Raw genomic sequence first — 17,508 nt, forward strand, 5'->3', positions numbered from 1 at the left:
TCCGTGGTTTCCCCTTGAAGGGACCATTGATGGTAAAAGATGGCTTAGAGTAGGAGACTATTTAAAAGATTATTATGAAACCTTTGGCCCAGAAAATGTGCCTGTTCCCACCTTTTCTTACTGGAACTTAATTAATGAAATTCTTAAAACTTCACCCTTTGACAATGAATGGTACCTTAAAACTTTTCAGGATTGGGGAAGAGGCTATGCAAAAGACCTCTCGTCCCCCTTTGGCATGCCCTTCAGTTAGTATAGACATAGACCCTTCTCAGCCTCCCCAGTACCCTGGGAACCTTCTTGGTCCCCCTCAAAATCCCACCCTAATGAATAAGGCTCTAATGGTTACCAACCACCTTTATCCAGTTTTAAATCCTGGAGACACATTGCCCCTGGGGAGGAGGCTACCTTGGAGAAGGAAGCCGCACGCTACAATTAAGAAGGCCCGCCACCTCTCAGGACCCCGCCACGGCCTATAGGACTGACACATCTACCTCCCTGCTATATCCCTCCTGCCTTATGTGTTCCAGCCCTTCAGGGGCCAACTGCCCCCTCAGATATTTTTTCTCCACTTCCCCTGCCTAACCTGGGTCCCTTGTGAGAGTCTCTCCAACATAGACGGGAACAGATCCAACTCTTAAAAAAATTATGATCCCTTGACTCTAAGCTTCGCTCATTAGCCTTAGGCATGGAGTCAACCCGAGCTGGCCCAAGGAAGTCTAATACAAAGGCTAAGCTGCGCCATCGGCCTGTTCTCGCCTTCCCAGTCACCCACAGTCAGACAGATAAGCCCGCCAGGCTGAAGACTCAGAGGGGGATCAAGAGGAGGAAGTGGGGGAAACGGATCAAGGGGACTAAGGGGGGGAGGGCAAGAGGAAGATCAGGACTCAGAGCAAGACACAAAAATTAAGCCTGGATTTCTTAAGATGGCGGCGAAGGGAGTGCATCACCGCCGTGTACCGCATCACTGTGCGGGAGAATGACCAGTAAAAACGGCTAAAAGCTATCTTGTTAGGAATTTCCAGCAAAATTGGGGTGCTCCAAAACCTAGAGGAAGGATTTTCATCACACGAGGATCAGCTACGGGGGCTCAAACACGGGCAATTTGTCCGCATGGAGGGTCACGTTGCTTATTCAGCAAATCGCCCCGCGGCTAGAGTCTGCGGTGTGCGCTGGGAAATGATGAGATAGCAACTCAAAGATACAGCACTGAAGATTCTGTGGGCTCCTGCCAGCTGTGCAATCACTGTACTCAGTGCTGAATTCTGGGTTTGAGACGGGGGAAAGAAGCGGTCCAATTCGGTTCTCCACACCTGTCAGACCACAGAGGAAGCCAGTGGCCACCATCTTGGAGAGCTGACGTCACCATCCCTGTTTTCAACTGATCGCAGCTCATTCAGCTATCGAACAGGTAATTTCAGGCTGCCATTCACCTTTGTCTCGCAGACAAATTACTCAGGCTCAGTGCTAAAGAACCCGCGGAAACTGCTTCTTGGAGCCTGCTTCTATCAGAACATACACAGAGCCCAGAGCGGCAGAATTCCAGCTCCCGGAACTGCTCTGGCCCAGGGCTAAAGAACCCGCAGAAACTGCTCCTGGGTCTGGGCCCTGCTGAATACTGTGGAGGTTAATACCAACCAAGCCTTCATAGGCAGTGGCAACCAGATTGAGACAGGGCTTGTGAGGGCCAGTCAGGACTCACCCATTGCTTTGGTCACCTGGCAAAGGGAACAACATGCTGCCATTTGCATAAGATACCAACATGGCAGAGATCTGATGTCATCAGAAAGCGGTGGAGGAGATAACTTCATCCATACCAGCGGCGACAGAAACAGTTGGACTCCTGGTAAAGAAAGTGAGTCACATATACCCGAGTCTCTCTCACTTTGTCATCAAGCCAGAGGGGCAGAGTAGAGCCGACGCCCACGCCCAGAACAGGCCCAGCGACCCGCCGGCATGGCAGTCATGTCACCTCAATTGAAGTAGGGGCAGAGCAGAGCCGCCGCCCGAGCCCGCAAGGTAGGCAGACCTGTGACCGACCAACGGAACATGCCCAGCGGCCTGCTGGCATGGTAGACACATCACCCCAATTGGAGTAGGGGCAGAGCAGAGCTGCTGCCTGTGCCCGAAACAGGCCCAGAGGCCCGCCTGCGAGGTAGTCAAGTCACCCCAATTAGCGAGGTAGTCACATCACCCCAATTGGAGTAGGGGCAGAGCAGAGCCGCCACCCACACCGCAAAGTAGGCAGACCTGCGACAGACCGGCAGAACAGGCCCATTGGTCCGCGGGCATGGTAGACACGTCACACCATTTGGCAGAGGGGCAGAGCCTTTCCCCACGCCCAGAACAGGCCCAGTGGCCGATGGTGTAGTAGTCATGTAACCCGAATTGGAGTAGGGGCAGAGCAGAGCCTCCACCCGCACCCGGAACAGGCCCAGTGATCTGCTGGCTTCGTAGTCATGACACAACAAATGGAGTAGGGGCAGAGCAGAGCCGCCACCCTCGCCCACAAGATAGGCAGGCCTGTGACCGGCAGAACAGGCCCAGCGGCTTGCTGGTGTGGCAGACACGTCACCCCATTTAGAGTTGGGGCAGAGCAGAGCCACTGCCTGTGCCCACAAGGTAGGCAGAACTGCGACCTACCAGAGGAACAGGCCCAGCGGCCTGCCAGCATGGTAGACACATCACCCCAATTAGAGTAGGGGCAGAGCAGAGCCACGGCCCACGCCTGGAAAACGCCCAGCGGCCCGCCAGCGTGGTAGTCATGTCACCTTAATTGTAGTAGGAGCAGAGCAGAGCTGCTGCTCGTTCCCGGAACAGGACCAGCGGCCCGCTGGCGTGGTACTCACGCCACCCCAATTGGAGTAGGGGCAGAGCAGAGCCTCCTCCCATGCCTGAAACAGGCCCAGCGACCCACGGGCTTGGTAGACACGTCACCCTAATTGGAGTAAGGGCAGAGCAGAGCCGCCGCCCACGCCCGAAAGGAAGGCAGACCTGTGACCGAACGGCAGAACAGACCCAGCGGCCCGTCAGCGTGGTAGACAGATCACCCAAAATGGAGGAGGAGCACAGCAACCGCCCGCCCCTGCAAAGGAGACTTTTTAACTACACAAGAGCAATATAAATATATAGAGGGAAAATCTAAAAAACACAACAGTTTCACCAAGAAGAAAGAAACGCAAGCAATATGAAAATAAAAGGAATGAAAAGACCACAACCAATGCAAGTCAACTCAACTTTAGAAGAGGTAATAGCTGCAGCAGATGGAATGTCAGATAAAGAATTCAGGATATACATGCTTCAGATGATTTGGAGTCTCATGGAAGACATTAGACAGCAAAATCAGACAATGAAAGATCACTTCCACAATTAATTACATAAGCAAATTCAAGAAGCAAAGATCAACTATACAGGGAGATAGAGGTTATAAAAAACAAACAAACAGAAACCCTAGAAATTCAGGAAGCAATAAACCAACTTAAAAACTCAATTGAGAATACTACCAGCAGAGTAGAACACTTAGAAGATAGAATATCAGACAATGAAGACAAAGTATTTCAACATGAAAAGAACATAGACAGCTCAGCAAGACTCTTAAGAAACCATGAGCAGAACATCCAAGAAATATGGGATAACATAAAGAGACCAAACTTAAGAGTCATTGGGATACAAGAAGGTATAGAGGTCCAAACCAAAGAAATGAGAAATCTAATCAATGAAATAATATGAGAAAACTTCCCAGACTTGAAGAATGAGACAGAATCTCAAATCCTAGAAGTCTACAGGATGCAGAATGTACAAAATCATAAGAGATCCACACCTAGACACATTATAATGAAGATGCCCAACATACAGAATAAGGAGAGAACTTTAAAAGCTACAAAAGAAAGGAAACAGATTACATTTAGGGGTAAACCAATCAGGTTAACAGCTGATCTTTCAACACAGACTCTGAAAGCTAGAAGATCCTTTAATAACATATTTCAAACACTGAAAGAAAATGGGTTCCAACCATGAATTGTCTATCCAGTGAAATTAACCTTCAGGATGGAAGTTGAAATTAAAACCTTCAACGATAAACAAAAGTTAGAAGAATTTGCAGCTAGAAAACCATCTCTTCAAAACATCCTAGGCAAAAACATTACAGGAAGAGGAAATGGAAAATAACAATGAAGACCAACAGTGGGAGGTAGGACAGTAAAGGAGGAAAAAATAATCAAAGAGGAAAACAAACCATGTTTAGTAACATAAATAAACAATTATGGCTGGAAAAACAACCCATATCTCAATAATAACCCTAAATGTTAATGGCTTAAACTCACCAATTAAGAGACACAGGCTAGTCGAATTGATCACAAAACAAGACCCAACAATATACTGTCTAGTGGAGATGCATTTGATAGGAAAACACATACATAGACTGAAGGTGAAAGGTTGGGAAAAATCATATCACTCATATGGACTTCGGAAACAAGCAGGAGTGTCCATACTAATACCAATAAAATAGATTTCAAGCCAAAGTTAATCAAAAGGGATAAAGAGGGACACTACATACTGCTCAAGGGAACCATACACCAACAAGACATAACAATCATAAATATATATGCCCCAAACAATGGTGCAGCTATGTTCATCAAGCAAACTCTTCTCAAGTTCAAGAGTCTAATAGACCACCATACAATAATCATGAGAGACTTCAACACACCTCTCTCACCACTGGAAAGATCTTCCAAACGAAAGTTGAATAAAGAAACTATAGAATTCAATAACACAATTAATAACCTAGACTTAATTGACATATATAGAATATACCACCCAACATTAAGCAGTTACACGTTTTTCTCATCAGCACATGGATCCTTCTCAAAAATATATCATGTACTATGTCACAGAGCAACTCTTAGATAATATAAAGGAGTAGAGATAATACCATGCATCTTATCTGATCATAATGGAATGAAACTGAAAATCAACAATAAAAAAAGGAAGGAAAAATCATGCATCACTTGGAGAATGAACAATAGGTTACTGAATGATCAATGGGTTATAGAAGACATCAAGAAGAAAATTAGAAAATTCTTAGAGATAAATGAAAACACAGATACAACATATCGGAATCTATGGGACACATTGAAAGCAGTTCTAAGAGAAAAATTTATTGCTTGGAGTTCATTCATTAAAAAAAGAAAAAAAAAACAAATAAATGATCTCATACTTCATCTCAAAATCCTAGAAAAAGAAGAGCAAAACAACAGCAAAAGAAGTAGAAGGCATAAATTATTAAATTCAGAGCTGAAATTAATGAAATCAAAACAAAAGAAACAATTGACAAAATTGACAAAACTAAAAGTTGGTTCTTTGAAAAAATAAATAAATTCGAAAGACCCTTAGCCATGCTAATGAAGAGAAGAAGAGAGAGAACTCAAATTACTAGCAGACGGGATGAAAAAGGCAATATCACAATTGACACTTCAGAAATACAGAAAATAATCAGAAATTATTTTGAATCCTTATACTCCAATAAAATAGAAGAGAGTGAAGGCATCGATAAATTTCTTAAGTCATATAATCTTCCCAGATTGAGGCAGGAGGATATATACAACCTAAACAGACCAATATCAATTGAGGAAATAAAAGAAACCATCAAAAGACTCCCAACTAAGAAAAGCCCACACCCGATGGGTATACAGCAGAGTGTTACAAAACCTTTAAAGAGGAACTAATACCAATACTTTTCAAGCTATTTCAAAAAATAGAAAAAGAGGGAAAACTTCCAAATTCATTCTACGAGGCCAACATTGCCCTGATTCCTAAACCAGACAAAGACACTTCAAAGAAAAAAAACTACAGACCAATATCTCTAATGAACCTAGATGCAAAAATTTTCAATAAAATTCTGGTGAATTGAATTCAAAAACATATCAAAAAAATTGTGCACCATGATCAAGTAGGATTTGTCCCTGGGATGCAAGGCTGGTTCAATATACGGAAATCAATAAATGTTATTCACCACATCAGTAGACTTAAAATAAGAACCATATGATCATCTCGATAGATGCAGAAAAAGCATTCAACAAAGTACAGCATCCCTTTATGTTCAAAACTCTAGAAAAACGAGGGATAACAGGAAATTACCTCAACATTGTAAAAGCAATTTATGCTAAGCCTCAGGCTAGCATGATTCTGAATGGAGAAAAATTGAAGGCATTCCCTCTAAAATCTGGAACAAGACAGGGATGTCCTCTCTCACCACTTTTGTTCAACAGTTCTCGAAATACTGGCAAGAGCAATTAGACAGACAAAAGAAATTAAAGGCATAAAAATAGGAAAAGAACTTAAATTATCACTATTTGCAGGTGACATGATTCTATACCTAGCAGACTAAAAAGGGTCAACAAAGAAATTATTAGAGCTAATAAATGAATTCAGCAAAGTGGCAGGATATAAAATAAACACACATAAATAGAAGGCATTCCTGTATATCAGTAACAAAACTTCTGAAATGGAAATGAGGAAAACCACTCCATTCACAATATCCTCAAAGAAAATAAGATACTTTGGAATCAACCTAACAAAAGAGGTGAAAGTTTTATACAATGTAAACTACAGAAACCCTAAAGAGAGAATTAGAAGAACATCTTAGAAGATGGAAAAATGTACCCTGTTAATGGATAGGCAGAACTAACACCATCAAAATGGCAATATTACCCAAAGTTCTATACACGTTTAATTTGATGCCAATCAAAATCCCAATGACATTTCTTGTAGAAATAGAGAAAGCTATCATGAAATCCATATGGAAAAATAAAAGACCCAGAATAGCAAAAACAATGCTAAGCAGGAAGTGTGAAACAGGCGGTATAGTGACAGCAGACTTCAAGCTATACTACAGAGCAATAGTAACAAAAACAGCATGGTACTGGTACCAAAACAGGCGAGTGGACCAATGGTACAGTATAGAGGACACAGAAACCAATCCACAAAACTGCAACTCTCTTATATTTGGTAAAGGGGCTAAAAGCATACAATGGAGGAAGGATAGCATCTTCAACAAATGGTGTTGGGAAAACTGGAAATCCATATGCAACAAAATAAAACTGAATCCCTTTCTCTCACCATGCACAAAAGTTAACTCAAAATGGATCAAGGAGATTGATTTCAAATCAGAGACAAGGCATCTGATAGAAGAAAAATTTGGTGATGATCTACATACTGAGGGGTTGGGCTTCAAATTCCTCAATAGGACACCAATAGCATAAGAGTTAATAACTAGAATCAACAAATGAGATGTACTCAAACTAAAATTTTTTTCTCAGCAAAAGAAACAATTAGAGAGGTAAATAGGGAGCCTACAACCTGGGAACAAATCTTTACTCCTCACACTTCAGATAGAGCCCTAATATTCAGAGTATACAAAGAACTCAAAAAATTAGACAATAAGATTGAAAATAACCCAATCAACAAATGGGACAAGGACCTGAACAGACACTTCTCAGAGGAGGACATACAATCAATCAACAAGTACATGAAAAAATGCTCACCGTCTCTAGCATTCAGAGAAATGCAAATCAAAACCACTCTAAGATACCATCTCACTCCAGTAAGATTGGCAGCCATTAGGAAGTCAAACAACAACAAGTCCCTGCGAGGATGTGGGGAAAAGGGTACATTGCTGGTGGGACTTGTACATTGCTGGTGGGACTGCAAATTGCTGTGGTCAGTTTGGAAAGCAGTATGGAGATTTCTTGGAAAGCTGGGAATGGAACCACCATTTGACCCAGCTATTTTCCCAGGTCTATTCCCTAAAGACCTAAAAAGAGCATGCTACAGGGACACTGCTACATCAATGTTCATAGCAGCACAATTAACAATAGCAAGACTGTGGAACCAACCTAGATGCCCTTCAATAGACAAATGGATAAAAAAAGTGGCATTTGTATACAATGGAGTATTACTCTGCATTAAAAAACGACAAAATCATACAATTTGCAGGGAAATGGATGGCATTACAGCAGATTATGCTACGTGAAGCTAGCCAATCCCTAAAAAAACAAATGCCAAATGTCTTCTTCGATATAAGGAGAGTATCTAAGAACAGAGTAGGGACAAAGAGCATGAGAAGAAGATTAACATTAAACAGGGATGAGAGGTGGGAGGGAAATGGAGAGAGAAGTGAAATTGCATGAAAATGGAAGCAGACCCTCAGGGGTATACAAAATTACATACAAGAGGAAGTGAGGGGAAAGGGAAAAAATACAAGGGGGAGAAATGAATTACAGTACAGGGGGTAGAGTGAGAAGAGGGTAGGGGAGGGAACGGGAGGGGGGATAGTAGAGGATAGGAAAGGCAGCAGAATACATCAGACACTAGTTTGGCAATATGTAAATCAATGGTTGTGTAACCGATGTGATTCTGCAATCTGTATCCAGGGTAAAAATGGGAGTTCATAACCCACTTGAATCAAAGTGTAAAATATGATATATCAAGAACTATTTAGTATTTTGAACAACCAACAATAAAAATTAAGAACAAAAAAGATCTCTTTGTAGACAACAAATTTAGAGACTTTAAAATTTTTTTCATTCAAGGACCAAGTTTACTGCATTTCTCCCACCTCTTTGCTTGACTGACGTCAAGGAGGGAAAATTGGGGTAAAGAGGAGAGACAATGACACAGGAGAGCAAGGGCAGGAAAGGCAGCTGAGGGGCCTCGAGGGCGAAGGGATAGAACACTAGCTAGAGGCTATCTAGCAGCTAAGACCTGTCTAGTGAACCAGAATATATGCTTCTGGAAGGTCAAAGAAGGTCAGAGTCACTTACAGATCTGATCATAGACCATGAAGTGTTTGAAGCAGGCTCTGTGAGTGTGAAAGGTGCAATCGATTCTTTAGCTCCAAGTTAGTTGTTTCCTTCTTCAAAACTTCATGTGTCCTAGTCACTGAAACAATAAAAGAGCCCCAAGAAGCAGAAGTTACCAACTGGGCCATATTTTCAGCTGTGTTCTGGAGGAGACTTTTCTGTTTTGATACTTGGGTTCACAAATCCAGGAGCTTCCTTTCCATTGACTCAACCTAGAGAAGAGGGAAAGGCTCTCAGACAACAGTTTGGAGATTGGATGCATCCAGTGCATTGTGGTTGTACCAATCAGAAGCACAACTCCGCAATCTTCTAAACACTTCCCAGACTGAGTTTTCTCCATTGCAGCCTCGCAATCCTCCAGCTCAGAACAGCTGAGGAAGAGACCACAGGTAGGAATGTTGAGAAACTAGCACAGACCTACATTTCTGTGGTCAAGGAGACCCTAACTCCACACCTGCAGGAAACTCCCAACTGCAAACAAGACCTCCATATCAATCTTTGTAAAAGTTTTCTCTCACTCTTCCCCCTATATGAAGGACTTGAAATTTCAAAGATATTATGTCTGGGACACAGGGGTGCCCTGATGACAGTGCTCAGGTTTCAGAATGTCTGTACCTACCTGAAGAAGGTAAAGTACCTTCCTGAAATTAACATAGTTTCATCCTAAAACATACCAGCAACATTAATGTAGAACTGGAAACTGGAGAGAGGATCAAGAATCTAGCCCACCTCAGGGCTGGCAATAAGAAACAGCCTAATATATTAACAATTCTTTGAGGGCAGGGCGGGTAGTGGTTGTCTATCTTTCCCTAAGACTGGCAGAGAGATAAAAATTTTAAAAGTATTTTGGGATTCTAAGAGCATCACCAAAAGAAGTTTCAGGGTCATAGTGACATCCTCTGACTTTTTGACCTAGAAGACCTAAGGAGTGAATAAGTTTAAAAGGCCCCCAAATTTCAGAATTATTGGAAGTGAACATTTATGCATTACCAGGGTGTCTATGTCTGTGCTCCTCCATTTTCTTTACTTCTTTTGGAATTATTATCTTGGGGGCTGGGTATGAGGAGAAGTTAAGGTAATCAGAGCTTCAATGAAAGCACCCATGATAGACCAGGGGTCTTCCTTCAGAATCCTCCACTAAGGTCTAGCAGATTCTAAAAACCCATGTAGCTCCTGACCCTCAGAAAGACGTGCAACTGAGAATACAGAACCTTATAAGGCAGAAGAGCTAGGCTTTCACTAGAAAATGACAAACTGAATGTTATAATGTAATTTGTGAAGAATGCAGATATACCTATTAGTCAAGGTGACAAATCACTAAATATTTGTTGAAGAAATGCTGAAGAACTATAGGATTTTAGTGAACAATTGTGAATATAGAATTGAGGAAAGTGAAGCTAGACTTGGACAAGATTAAAAAAAAAGGGCCATAATTTGGAAACCAGTGTTAAACCACAATGCAAAAAAAAAAGGCCACCAAGAAAAAGAAAGAAAGAAAGAAAGAAAGAAAGAAAGAAACACTGTTTCTAATTTTAAGCTAAGTACCATGGTTTTCCAGGAATGAATAACAGAATTTTCCTATAAATAGAGTCTGAGAATAGATGTAAATTTTAAATTGAAGCTAAAATTTTGCAACTTGTATTATTTAAAAAATGTTTCTTTCCTTTTCTAAAATTCCTCTCCCCCCCCCTCGATATGGCTGAGTGAAACCTGGGGAGCTTTACCAGTAAGCCACATTCAGAGCCCTTATTTTTTGAGACAGGATTTCACTAATTTGTTGAGACTGGCTTTGAGCTTATGATCCTCCTTCTCAGACTTCTGAGCCACTGGGATTAAAAGCATGGACCTCCCATTTCTAAAATTATAATTATCATATTTGTGCACCCAGCTTTCTTTCAGGAGACTTTAATTAAAAACTCTCCTGAAGGCTGGGATGTTTCAGTGCTCGAGTACTTTCCTTGCATGCTGAGGCCCTGTGCTTGAGCTCCAGTGCTAGAGAGAAGGAAGGAAGAAAGGAAGGAAGAAAAGAAGGAAGAAAGGAAGGAAGGAAGGAAGGAAGGAAGGAAGGGAGGGAGGGAGGAAACAAGGAAGGGAGGGAGAAAGTAAGGAAGGAAGGAAGGGAGAAAGAAGAGAAATGGAGAAAGAGTAAGGGCAAAAGTGAGGGAGAGAGGGAGGAAAAAGGAATGGAAGGAAGGAAGGAACAAATAAAGGAAGGCAGGTAAGGAAAGAGATCAGGAAAAGAAAATTATAATGAACACCAATTAAAATGTTTTCTGCTAACCTACATATTAATCATCCAATAAAGGAACCAAAGCCCTTGTATGACTATTTAAATTAATTAAAATTATACAAAATCAAATTTCAGTATCTCAGTCCCACCACTTATTTCAAGAACTCAGTAACCACATGGGCTGGTGGCTATCATATTGACAGTGCAGTGCAGACACCGTACATTTCTGTAATAGCAGAAAGGTCTATTGGACAACACTGATAAAAAGGAAGTATCACATCAAGGTATTGATATTGTGGATGTGTTAGAAAATATTCAATAAAATTCAACATCATTTATGTTAAATCACTTAGCAAATTGTGACCTACAAGAGGACATCCTGAAACCAAAAGAACACCTTCTTACCAAGCCAGTCAAATTGCAGCATCTCATTCATGATTTTGACAAAATAGCATCATTTGGAAAATAGCCTCTTCGCTGGGTATATACTAAAAAGTATTGTAATAACTTTAAAAGTCCGAACTCTTATGTACAAATCTGTGTTGATTATCAATTTAATGGTACAAATAGAAAAACAACCAGGAAAACTAGTTCATCTAATTCATAATAGCACAGCCCTAAAATAATAGACTGGAAATTCTTCCATGAAACAAAGCCAAGGAAGGGGTGTGTTACCACAGTGAAAGTTCTTTACTGACTAACTACTCAACAGAGGTCAAACTAGACTTCTGAAATTCATTAGGAATTTTCTAAAATTTATTGACTGTTGTTTGTCTTTAGCTCATTATGCACATATGTGAATATACTTTTTCAATTCAACTATTTTGTTCAAATTTTCTAATTTTTTTGTTGAAAGAGTTCATAAAAAATGATTAAAAAACTATTGCTACTGCAGTTGTAGATACTAGTAGAACTAAATTTCAATTTATATATAAAAATAGGACCATATATGATAATTTTGATCTTAAATCTGGTATTAGGTATAAGGTCTAAAAACCACTGCACTGAAGTTTAGTAACTCCTATTTATTCCATTCTGGGCATTATGCAAAGTGCTTAATTTCACTTATCTTATTTACTTCATGTAACAACTATGTGATATGAAGTACGTAGTATTAATACCATAGCCTAACAGACTGATCTTAGTTCAATAATGTGCTCCAAATTGTGCTGCCAATGAGTCATTCTGTCAGGATTTTAATCTAGCTAGCTTCCATTTATTTTACTCTTCCAAGATCTACGGCTCCTAATGAGGAATATTAAAAAAAAGATAAGTTAAAATTTTTAATTTTGATTGCTTATTAATATCAGGTAATTTTAAGTTTTTATTTCTTAGTAGATCATTAAGACCACATGCAAATAGAGAACCATATAGGAGTCTGCCATGACAGAGGAAGGCAGGAAAGGCTAGTGCAATGAACTGGCCCAGGGCAGAACTGGAGCAGGAGCTGAGCCAGCACCCAGGCAGCTGGCTGCAGAGCCTGCACAATTCATGGTGCTAAAAGTTCTGCAGGACTGTAAATATGTTCTGGTGTTTACTATTCAACCACAATGGCTCAGCTTCCTTTTATCAATGTGGAGAAGGGCCAAGGACAGCAAATCACAGGAACAGTGCCTAGGAACCAGGGAACAGAGGCCAGCAGCCCCATGTGAAGAAGGATGTCAGATGAGATGATGAACCTGCAAGTGATGCTGATGTGCACCTGTCTGAAAACCACTGCCCAAGGATGTGGGAGAAGGCCCAGGTGGCAGGGAAGAGGATTGTGGGCTGTGAACACGTCCAGAGGCAAAAATGTCAGACAAGTGTCAAGGTGCACAGTTTCTGCTATTACATGATATATATTACTCAATATGAAATGTTAATCTTAACAAGGTGATGGGGAAGTGCACTGAGAATTTATTAGGTCAGGTACTGTTCTGAGCACTTTTCATCTCACTCAACAAACTCAAATGAACTCCTAGTTGATCTACAAGGTTATGCATCTATGAACTCAAACTTGGCCATTTAATTAAATACCAATCAAGTTTGGATTGTAAAAAAAAATTGACACACACCAGGTACAGTGACACACATTTGTAATCCCAGTGAAGTAGAAGAATCTAAAGTTCAAGGGCAGCATGGGCAATTTAGAAAAGGTCTGGGAATGTAGCTGTGTGGTAAAGCACCCCTGGGTTCAGGTCCCAGTACCAAAAGAAAAAAAAGGTAAGTAAGAAAGAAAGGCACTTTTCTCTTTTGTCAGGAAAAACTAAGTTCTTGCCCATGAACCAAGGTGCTCTTGAAAAAAAAGAATTCAGTAAATGTCTAGATTTTGCTCAGCTTCAAATTCTTGAACTACTTTCTGAGTGCAGAAAATATTGTGGCCCAAACAGGCCATGATGTTCTTTAAGCCTCCTGAGCTCATTATGCACATCACTACATTTTGTGTTTTGAAACTTATAAAGACAATGTAATGATTTAAAGGTCCATTGATTTTTCATTCCCTTAATAAAACATCAGATTTTTTAGTTCATCTTCAACAAATTCCAGTTGTCAAACTGATAAAATTAGCCAGAAGCAACTTCATTTTCTAGTCTGGAGCTAAGTGCCTAAGTATAGAAATAGAATTTCTAACTACAATGGTTAAAATAAAATTTTTACCACATAAACTATATGGGTGAAAAAAGAGCTTGACTTAAAAAAAAAACAGTTGTCCCCTGTTAAGCATAGATTTTATTTTCCAAATGACAATTGACAGTTTTGTTCTCTAGTATCTTCTGTATCATCCAAAGTTCTTTCTGAATAATATGGTTTTGTTACATTTCAGTATTTAGCTTTTTAAATATGTCCATAGTCTTTCAGGACATTGGCTTCAACAAGAAAATTATACATTTCCAATAAAATTCAATGCTGGCCATTTGAACATTGTATGTAATTGTGAAAGAAGTTCAGAACAGTGTTGAAGATTAAAAGAAAAAAGTATGTAAAACAGAGCAAAAATATTTAAAGAGTGATGAACTATTTCTGGTTTTAAAACAAGTAACATGGCTTCTTCAAGCCTCACAATTCAAAGAACAGACTAACTGTATTTCTTTTATTGTAAAAATGACAATTTATAAAACTGTGAATTTCTAAAATTGTGGTACAATATAGTTTTTTAACAGGTAAAGCTTGTTTTTATTTCAAGGAGTATGTATGTAATCATCAAGGCCACTATTTACAGACACAAGAGGGGAGCCTAATTTCTTGGTCTCTTCCTCCTTGGACAGAGTCTTGATGTCCTCCTCTTTGGCCTGGAATGCTCCTCACAGAGCTTGTATTCCTCTTTGGTCTCAGCCTGGTCAGCAATAAGCTTCTTCTTGGCATTATCTGCCTTCAGTTTTAGAATATGTTCCATGAGGATCCACTTGTTTTTGAACACATTGCTCTTTACCTTCAGGTAGAGGCTGTGATACATGTGGTGGTCAATCTTAGATTCATGGTATCACTGAGCAGCCTACACAGAATTCACATCCTCTGAACCCAGGTGACCTTCTCCTGCATTGGAGCATTAACTATACTCTTCTGCTTACCTATGCCCACATGCTTGTGTCTCTGGGGAGCCAAGGAATTTTTCTTGCATTGAGCCTCAGAAATAATAGGCACTGGTTTTGTGGATGATCAGCTATCTTTAATCAGCTTTAAAATCTGCTGATGAGAATTGGCATTGAAGATTTTATTGGTTTCATTGAGATCCAACTAACGCTTCTTTTACCACAGCAAGGGAAACTGGAGGCACCTCTACTGAAGCCTGAGCATCCTCCTGGCTGCTCTTGTAGCTGTGAAAGAAAAGAGCCCAATACAGTTTGAAATTTTTCATAATATATCTAAGATTTAAACATTATATACTTATAACATGTTTATATATATATAATGTACACATATATTCAAACCATTGTCTTCATTTGTTAACAGTGCACAAATGGTTTCATAGTACAGAGATCATATTTACTTAAGCTTGTTAGCTTATTTCTGAAGAGTTTCGTGAATCTTGTTACTTTTTAATTTTTCACATTTGAGCAAAACATCCTGAATTCAATGCATGACTCTCTCTCTCTCTCTCTCTCTCTCTCTCTCTCTCTATATATATATATATATATATATATATATATATATGTACATATATATACACATATATATATGTGTGTATATATATATTTAAATAAATGTGATACAAATCACATAGGCCAAATCTGGCCTGCCATTTGTTATTATTTGTTTGTTTGTTTGTTTTATACTATAAAAGGTTTTTAGGATTGTTTCGGTTTGAGTCAGGGTCTCTTCATATTGCCCAGGCTAGTCTTGAATTTGTTGGCTCAAACAATCTTTCATCTTCAGGCTCTAAGAAGCTGAGACTACTGGTCCCACCATGCCTGACTTTTTTTTTTTTTTAATATTGGGGTCTTGCTAAGTTGCCCAGGCTACCCTTGAACTCAAGTCTCCATTCACAGCCTCCTGAATAGCTGGGACTACAGATGTGCATCACCTAAAAAATTATTATTTTAGGGAGAAATATTGGGCAAGATAATTCAAATCTTTGAGATCAATTGTCAAAATCAATAGTGAGCTTTTTTAGCGCCATCTGCTCTCGGCGCCGCCTCCTGCTCCTCCCGTCTCCGCTGCCTCCCTGAGTCACTGCCTGCACAGCTCGGATCGCCTGGCTCCCCGTACTAGCTGCCGGTATTTGAAGTTCCTACAACATGGCAGACATTGACAACAAAGAACAGTCTGAACTTGATCAAGATTTGGATGATGTTGAAGAAGTAGAAGAAGAAGAAACTGGTGAAGAAACAAAAATCAAAGCGCGTCAGCTGACTGTTCAGATGATGCAAAATCCTCAGATTCTTGCAGCTCTTCAAGAAAGACTTGATGGTCTGGTAGAAACACCAACAGGATACATTGAAAGCTTGCCTAGGGTAGTTAAAAGACGAGTGAATGCTCTCAAAAACCTTCAAGTTAAATGTGCACAGATAGAAGCCAAATTCTATGAGGAAGTTCATGATCTTGAAAGGAAGTATGCTGTTCTCTATCAGCCTCTATTTGATAAGCGATTTGAGATCATTAATGCAATTTATGAACCTACAGAAGAAGAACGTGAATGGAAACCAGATGAAGAAGAGGAAATTTCGGAGGAGCTGAAAGAAAAGGCCAAGATAGAAGATGAGAAAAAGGATGAAGAAAAAGAAGACCCTAAAGGAATTCCTGAATTTTGGTTGACTGTTTTTAAGAATGTTGACTTGCTCAGTGACATGGTTCAGGAGCATGACGAACCTATTCTGAAGCACTTGAAAGATATTAAAGTGAAGTTCTCAGATGCTGGCCAGCCTATGAGTTTTATCTTAGAATTTCACTTTGAACCCAATGAATATTTCACAAATGAAGTGTTGACAAAGACATACAGGATGAGGTCAGAACCAGACGATTCTGATCCCTTTTCTTTTGATGGACCCAAAATTATGGGTTGTACAGGGTGCCAGATAGATTGGAAAAAAGGAAAGAATGTCACTTTGAAAACTATTAAGAAGAAGCAGAAACACAAGGGACGAGGGACAGTTCGTACCATGACTAAAACAGTTTCCAATGATTCTTTCTTTAATTTTTTTGCCCCTCCTGAAGTTCCTGACAGTGGAGATCTGGATGATGATGCTGAAGCTATTCTTGCTGCAGACTTTGAAATTGGTCACTTTTTACGTGAGCATATAATCCCGAGATCAGTGTTATACTTCACTGGAGAAGCTATTGAAGATGATGATGATGATTATGATGAAGAAGGTGAAGAAGCGGATGAGGTAATGTTTACCAAATGAGCAAACAATTCTCTGTGTTTAAGACACTGAGAAGCAAATTGAGTGATTTATGTATTTCTTTGCTATATAATCATTATGTGATTTGGGATAAATTTTGGAAAGTATGATTTTAGAATTCTACAGCCAAACAATGTATGTATAATGTTTCAATAAATAAATTCTAAAACTCAAAAAAAATCAATAGTGAGTATAGGAGACCCCTGAAAGATCTGCTTAAAACGTGGATTTCTAATCTCCATGCTTCAAAACCAAAATAACCCACCTGTGCATACCCAGCTGTCAGTCATCAATTCATGCTATACAAATTGTATTTGATGATTCAATATCAGAAGTAGATAATAGGCAAATATTACTGTCTCAACTCAATACCTTCTAACAGAAAAAGATAGTATCTCAAAATATTGTAATACTGTATTTTATTTCTGAATTTCAACACTTATGATAATAAGCCTATCACAACTTCATTTTCACAGTTGCCAATTATTTAGAAAAGTCTCTCTTTTTGGCAGATGAGCCAGCCATGAGAAAACAGTACCTCCCAGTCTAGTTCTCTCACTCCACAAGAGAGACTTCAATGTCAGGGAATGTTCATGGCTTACTT

General features: G+C 39.8%; 1 pseudogene; it reads left to right on the top strand.

Moving 5' to 3' along the window:
• The first annotated feature begins 15,672 nt into the window (after window positions 1–15,672).
• On the top strand, window positions 15,673–17,084 carry LOC144368162 (nucleosome assembly protein 1-like 1 pseudogene; annotated as a pseudogene).
• The last annotated feature ends 424 nt before the right edge of the window (window positions 17,085–17,508 follow it).

This window comes from Ictidomys tridecemlineatus, chromosome 11, assembly GCF_052094955.1.
Source record: "Ictidomys tridecemlineatus isolate mIctTri1 chromosome 11, mIctTri1.hap1, whole genome shotgun sequence".
Lineage (NCBI taxonomy): Eukaryota > Metazoa > Chordata > Mammalia > Rodentia > Sciuridae > Ictidomys > Ictidomys tridecemlineatus.